An 8,462-nucleotide genomic window follows, 5' to 3' on the forward strand; every position below is an offset into this window, starting at 1 on the left:
GGGGGAACAGCATAACAGATCTGGATGAATGGAACCTGGGGAACAGCAGAACAGATCTGGATGAATGGAACCTGGGGGAACAGCAGAACAGAGCTGGATGAATGGGAACAGCAGAACAGATCTGGATGAATGGAACCTGGGGGAACAGCAGAACAGATCTGGATGAATGGAACCTGGGGGAACAGCAGAACAGATCTGGATGAATGGAACCTGGGGAACAGCAGAACAGATCTGGATGAATGGAACCTGGGGGAACAGCAGAACAGATCTGGATGAATGGAACCTGGGGAACAGCAGAACAGATCTGGATGAATGGAACCTGGGGGAAAGCAGAACAGATCTGGATGAATGGAACCTGGGGAACAGCAGAACAGATCTGGTGGAATGAACCTGGAACCAGAACAGATCTGGATGAATGGAACCTGGGGGAACAGAACAGATCTGGATGAATGGAACCTGGGGGAACAGCAGAACAGATCTGGATGAATGGAACCTGGGGGAACAGCAGAACAGATCTGGATGAATGGAACCTGGGGGAACAGCAGAACAGATCTGGATGAATGGAACCTGGGGGAACAGCAGAACAGATCTGGATGAATGGAACCTGGGGAACAGCAGAACAGATCTGGATGAATGGAACCTGGGGGAACAGCAGAACAGATCTGGATGAATGGAACCTGGGGGAACAGCAGAACAGATCTGGATGAATGGAACCTGGGGAACAACAGAACAGATCTGGATGAATGGGATGAACAGCAGAACAGATCTGGGGGAACCTGGGGAACAACAGAACAGATCTGGATGAATGGAACCTGGGAACAGCAGAACAGATCTGGATGAATGGAACCTGGGGGAACAGCAGAACAGATCTGGTTGAATGGAACCTGGGGGAACAACAGAACAGATCTGGATGAATGGAACCTGGGGGGACAGCAGAACAGATCTGGATGAATGGAACCTGGGGGAACAGCAGAACAGATCTGGTTGAATGGAACCTGGGGGAACAACAGAACAGATCTGGATGAATGGAACCTGGGGGACAGCAGAACAGATCTGGATGAATGGAACCTGGGGGAACAACAGAACAGATCTGGATGAATGGAACCTGGGGGAACAGCAGAACAGATCTGGATGAATGGAACCTGGGGGAACAGCAGAACAGATCTGGATGGATGGAACCTGGGGAACAGCAGAACAGATCTGGATGAATGAACCTGGGGGAACAGCAGAACAGATCTGGATGAATGGAACCTGGGGGAACAGCAGAACAGATCTGGTTGAATGGAACCTGGGGGAACAGCAGAACAGATCTGGATGAATGGAACCTGGGGAACAGCAGAACAGATCTGGATGAATGGAACCTGGGGGAACAGCAGAACAGATCTGGATGAATGGAACCTGGGGGAACAGCAGATCTGGATGAATGGAACCTGGGGAACAGCAGAACAGATCTGGATGAATGGAACCTGGGGAACAGCAGAACAGAGCTGGATGAATGGAACAGCAGAACAGATCTGGATGAATGGAACCTGGGGGAACAGCAGAACAGAGATGAATGGGGGGAACAGCAGAACAGATCTGGATGAATGGAACCTGGGGAACAGCAGAACAGATCTGGATGAATGGAACCTGGGGGAACAGCAGAACAGATCTGGATGAATGGAACCTGGGGAACAGCAGAACAGATCTGGATGAATGGAACCTGGGAACAGCAGAACAGATCTGGATGAATGGAACCTGGGGGAACAGCAGAACAGATCTGGATGAATGGAACCTGGGGAACAGCAGAACAGAGCTGGATGAATGGAACAGCAGAACAGATCTGGATGAATGGAACCTGGGGGAACAGCAGAACAGATCTGGATGAATGGAACCTGGGGAACAGCAGAACAGATCTGGATGAATGGAACCTGGGGAACAGCAGAACAGATCTGGATGAATGGAACCTGGGGAACAGCAGAACAGATCTGGATGAATGGAACCTGGGGGAACAGCAGAACAGATCTGGATGAATGGAACCTGGGGAACAGCAGAACAGATCTGGATGATGAATGGAACAGCAGAACAGATCTGATGGGGAACCTGGGGGAACAGCAGAACAGATCTGGATGGAAACCTGGAACCTGGGAATGGAACAGGGAACAGCAACAGATCTGGATGAATGGAACCTGGGGAACAGCAGAACAGATCTGGATGAATGGAACCTGGGGAACAGCAGAACAGATCTGGATGAATGGAACCTGGGAACAGCAGAACAGATCTGGATGAATGGAACCTGGGGAACAGCAGAACAGATCTGGATGAATGAACCTGGGGAACAACAGAACAGATCTGGATGGAACCTGGGGGAACAGCAGAACAGATCTGGATGAATGGAACCTGGGGGAACAGCAGAACAGATCTGGATGAATGGAACCTGGGGGAACAGCAGAACAGATCTGGATGAATGGAACCTGGGGGACAGCAGAACAGATCTGGATGAATGGAACCTGGGGGAACAGCAGAACAGATCTGGATGAATGGAACCTGGGGGCAGAACAGATCTGGATGAATGGAACCTGGGGAACAGCAGAACAGATCTGGATGAATGGAACCTGGGGAACAACAGAACAGATCTGGATGAATGGAACCTGGGGGAACAGCAGAGCAGATCTGGATGAATGGAACCTGGGGAACAGCAGAACAGGGGGAACCTGGGGAACAGCAGAACAGATCTGGATGAATGGAACCTGGGGGGACAGCAGAACAGATCTGGATGAATGGAACCTGGGGAACAGCAGAACAGATCTGGTTGAATGGAACCTGGGGGAACAGCAGAACAGATCTGGATGAATGGAACCTGGGGCAGCAGAACAGATCTGGATGAATGGAACCAGGGGGAACAGCAGAACAGATCTGAATGAATGGAACAGCAACCAGGGGGAACAGCAGAACAGATCTGGATGAATGGAACCTGGGGGAACAGCAGAACAGATCTGGATGAATGGAACCTGGGGGAACAGCAGAACAGATCTGGATGAATGGAACCTGGGGAACAACAGAACAGATCTGGATGAATGGAAACCTGGGGAACCAGAACAGCAGAACAGATCTGGATGAATGGAACCTGGGGGAACAGCAGAACAGATCTGGATGAATGGAACCTGGGGGAACAACAGAACAGATCTGGATGAATGGAACCTGGGGGAACAGCAGAACAGATCTGGATGAATGGAACCTGGGGAACAGCAGAACAGATCTGGATGAAACCTGGAACCTGGGGGAACAGCAGAACAGATCTGGATGAATGGAACCTGGGGGAACAGCAGAACAGATCTGGATGAATGGAACCTGGGGAACAACAGAACAGATCTGGATGAATGGAACCTGGGGAACAGCAGAACAGATCTGGATGAATGGAACCTGGGGGACAGCAGAACAGCTGGATGAAACCTGTGGGAGAGAACAGATCTGGATGAATGGAACCTGGGGGAACAGCAGAACAGATCTGGATGATGAATGGAACCTGGGGAACAGCAGAACAGATCTGGATGAATGGAACCTGGGGAACAGCAGAACAGATCTGGATGAATCTGAACCTGGGGGAACAGCAGAACAGATCTGGATGAATGGAACCTGGGGGAACAGATCTGGATGAATGGAACCTGGGGGGAACAGCAGAACAGATCTGGATGAATGGAACCTGGGGGAACAGCAGAACAGATCTGGATGAATGGAACCTGGGGGAACAGCAGAACAGATCTGGATGAATGGAACCTGGGGAACAACAGAACAGATCTGGATGAATGGAACCTGGGGGAACAGCAGAACAGATCTGGATGAATGGAACCTGGGAACAGCAGAACAGATCTGGATGAATGGAACCTGGGGGAACAGCAGAACAGATCTGGATGAATGGAACCTGGGAACAGCAGAACAGATCTGGATGAATGGAACCTGGGGGAACAGCAGAACAGATCTGGATGAATGGAACCTGGAACCTCTGGGAATGGAACAGCAGAACAGATCTGGATGAATGGAACCTGGGGAACAGCAGAACAGATCTGGATGAATGGAACCTGGGGGAACAGCAGAACAGATCTGGATGAATGGAACCTGGGGGAACAGCAGAACAGATCTGGATGAATGGAACCTGGGGAACAGAATGAATGGAACCTGGGGAACAGAACAGATCTGGATGAATGGAACCTGGGGAACAGCAGAACAGATCTGGATGAATGGAACCTGGGGGAACAGCAGAACAGATCTGGATGAATGGAACCTGGGGAACAGCAGAACAGATCTGGATGAATGGAACCTGGGGGAACAACAGAACAGATCTGGATGAATGGAACCTGGGGGAACAGCAGAACAGATCTGGAATGGGGGGAACAGCAGAACAGATCTGGATGAATGGAACCTGGGGAACAGCAGAGCAGATCTGGATGAATGGAACCTGGGGAACAGCAGAACAGATCTGGATGAATGGAACCTGGGGGAACAGCAGAACAGATCTGGATGAATGGAACCTGGGGGAACAGCAGAACAGATCTGGATGAATGGAACCTGGGGGAACAGCAGAACAGATCTGGATGAATGGAACCTGGGAACAGCAGAGAACAGATCTGGATGAATGGAACCTGGGGGAACAGCAGAACAGATCTGGATGAATGGAACCTGGGGGAACAGCAGAACAGAGCTGGATGAATGGGAACAGCAGAACAGATCTGGATGAATGGAACCTGGGGGAACAGCAGAACAGATCTGGATGAATGGAACCTGGGGGAACAGCAGAACAGATCTGGATGAATGGAACCTGGGGGAACAGCAGAACAGATCTGGATGAATGGAACCTGGGGGAACAGCAGAACAGATCTGGATGAATGGAACCTGGGGGAACAGCAGAACAGATCTGGATGAATGGAACCTGGGGAACAGCAGAACAGATCTGGATGAATGGAACCTGGGGAACAGCAGAACAGATCTGGATGAATGGAACCTGGGGGAACAACAGAACAGATCTGGATGAATGGAACCTGGGGGAACAGCAGAACAGATCTGGATGAATGGAACAGCAGGGGATCTGGAACAGCAGAACAGATCTGGATGAATGGAACCTGGGGGAACAGCAGAACAGATCTGGATGAATGGAACCTGGGGGAACAGCAGAACAGATGGATGGGAATCTGGATGAATGGAACCTGGGGAACAGCTCTGGGAATGGAACAGGGGAACAGAACAGATCTGGATGAATGGAACCTGGGGGAACAGCAGAACAGATCTGGATGAATGGAACCTGGGGGAACAGCAGAACAGATCTGGATGAATGGAACCTGGGGAACAGCAGAACAGATCTGGATGAATGGAACCTGGGGAACAGCAGAACAGATCTGGATGAATGGAACCTGGGGGAACAGCAGAACAGATCTGGATGAATGGAACCTGGGGAACAGCAGAACAGATCTGGATGAATGGAACCTGGGGGAACAACAGAACAGATCTGGATGAATGGAACCTGGGGAACAGCAGAACAGATCTGGATGAATGGAACCTGGGGAACAGCAGAACAGATCTGGATGAATGGAACCTGGGGAACAGCAGAACAGATCTGGAATGGAACCTGGGGAACAGCAGAACAGATCTGGATGAATGGAACCTGGGGAACAGCAGAACAGATCTGGATGAATGGAACCTGGGGAACAGCAGAACAGATCTGGATGAATGGAACCTGGGAACAACAGAACAGATCTGGATGAATGGAACCTGGGGAACAGCAGAACAGATCTGGATGAATGGAACCTGGGGAACAGCAGAACAGATCTGGATGAATGGAACCTGGGAACAGCAGAACAGATCTGGATGAATGGAACCTGGGGGAACAGCAGAACAGATCTGGATGAATGGAACCTGGGGGAACAGCAGAACAGATCTGGATGAATGGAACCTGGGGAACAGCAGAACAGATCTGGATGAATGGAACCTGGGGGAACAGCAGAACAGATCTGGATGAATGGAACCTGGGGGAACAGCAGAACAGATCTGGATGAATGGAACCTGGGGAACAGCAGAACAGATCTGGATGAATGGAACCTGGGGAACAGCAGAACAGATCTGGATGAATGGAACCTGGGGAACAGCAGAACAGATCTGGATGAATGGAACCTGGGGGAACAGATCTGAAACTGAGAACAGATCTGGATGAATGGAACCTGGGGGAACAACAGAACAGATCTGGATGAATGGAACCTGGGGGAACAGCAGAACAGATCTGGATGAATGGAACCTGGGGAACAGCAGAACAGATCTGGATGGTCCTGAACCTGGGGAACAGCAGAACAGATCTGGAGATGGAACCTGGGGGAACAACAGAACAGATCTGGATGAATGGAACCTGGGGGAACAGCAGAACAGATCTGGATGAATGGAACCCACTGGGAACAGATCTGGATGAATGGAACCTGGGGCGCCAGAACAGATCTGGATGAATGGAACAGCAGAACAGATCTGGGGGGGAGGAACAGCAGAACAGATCTGGATGAATGGAACCTCTGGATGAATGGAACCAGGGGAACAGCAGAACAGATCTGGATGAATGGAACCTGGGGAACAGCAGAACAGATCTGGATGAATGGAACCTGGGGGAACAGCAGAACAGATCTGGATGAATGGAACCTGGGGGAACAGCAGAACAGATCTGGATGAATGGAACCTGGGGGAACAGCAGAACAGATCTGGATGAATGGAACCTGGGGAACAGCAGAACAGATCTGGATGAATGGAACCTGGGGGAACAGCAGAACAGATCTGGATGAATGGAACCTGGGGAACAGCAGAACAGATCTGGATGAATGGAACCTGGGGGAACAGCAGAACAGATCTGGATGAATGGAACCTGGGGCAGAACAGCAGAAACAGATCTGGATGAATGGAACCTGGGGAACAGCAGAACAGATCTGGATGAATGGAACCTGGGGAACAGCAGAACAGATCTGGATGAATGGAACCTGGGGAACAGCAGAACCTGGGGAACAGCAGAACAGATCTGGATGAATGGAACCTGGGGAACAGCAGAACAGATCTGGATGAATGGAACCTGGGGGAACAGCAGAACAGATCTGGATGAATGGAACCTGGGGGAACAGCAGAACAGATCTGGATGAATGGAACCTGGGGAATGAACAGCAGAACAGATCTGGATGAATGGAACCAGAACAGATCTGGGGAACAGCAGAACAGATCTGGATGAATGGAACCTGGGGGAACAACAGAACAGATCTGGGAATGGAACCTGGGGGAACAGCAGAACAGATCTGGATGAATGGAACCTGGGGGAACAGCAGAACAGATCTGGATGAATGGAACCTGGGGAACAGCAGAACAGATCTGGTTGAATGGAACCTGGGGGAACAGCAGAACAGATCTGGATGAATGGAACCTGGGGGAACAGCAGAACAGATCTGGATGAATGGAACCTGGGGGAACAGCAGAACAGATCTGGATGAATGGAACCTGGGGAACAACAGAACAGATCTGGATGAATGGAACCTGGGGAACAGCAGAACAGATCTGGATGAATGGAACCTGGGGGAACAGCAGAACAGATCTGGATGAATGGAACCTGGGGAACAGCAGAACAGATCTGGATGAATGGAACCTGGGGAACAGCAGAACAGATCTGGATGAATGGAACCTGGGGGAACAGCAGAACAGATCTGGATGAATGGAACCTGGGGAACAGCAGAACAGATCTGGATGAATGGAACCTGGGGAACAGCAGAACAGATCTGGATGAATGGAACCTGGGGGAACAGCAGAACAGATCTGGATGAATGGAACCTGGGGGAACAGCAGAACAGATCTGGATGAATGGAACCTGGGGGAACAGCAGAACAGATCTGGATGAATGGAACCTGGGAACAGGGAACAGATCAGAATGGAACAGCAGAACAGATCTGGATGAATGGAACCTGGGGAACAGCAGAACAGATCTGGATCTGGATGAATGGAACCTGGGGGAACAGCAGAACAGATCTGGATGAATGGAACCTGGGGAACAACAGAACAGATCTGGATGAATGTAACCTGGGGGAACAGCAGAACAGATCTGGATGAATGGAACCTGGGGAACAGCAGAACAGATCTGGATGAATGGAACCTGGGGAACAGCAGAACAGATCTGGATGAATGGAACCTGGGGGAACAGCAGAACAGATCTGGATGAATGGAACCAGAACAGATGGGGGAACAGCAGAACAGATCTGGATGAATGGAACCTGGGGAACAGCAGAACAGATCTGGATGAATGGAACCTGGGGGAACAACAGAACAGATCTGGATGAATGGAACCTGGGGGAACAGCAGAACAGATCTGGATGAATGGAACCTGGGGGAACAACAGAACAGATCTGGATGAATGGAACCTGGGGGAACAGATCTGGAACAGAATGGAACAGACAACAGAACAGATCTGGATGAATGGAACC

The sequence above is a fragment of the Oncorhynchus nerka genome, linkage group LG7, assembly GCF_034236695.1.
Source record: "Oncorhynchus nerka isolate Pitt River linkage group LG7, Oner_Uvic_2.0, whole genome shotgun sequence".
Classification (NCBI taxonomy): domain Eukaryota; kingdom Metazoa; phylum Chordata; class Actinopteri; order Salmoniformes; family Salmonidae; genus Oncorhynchus; species Oncorhynchus nerka.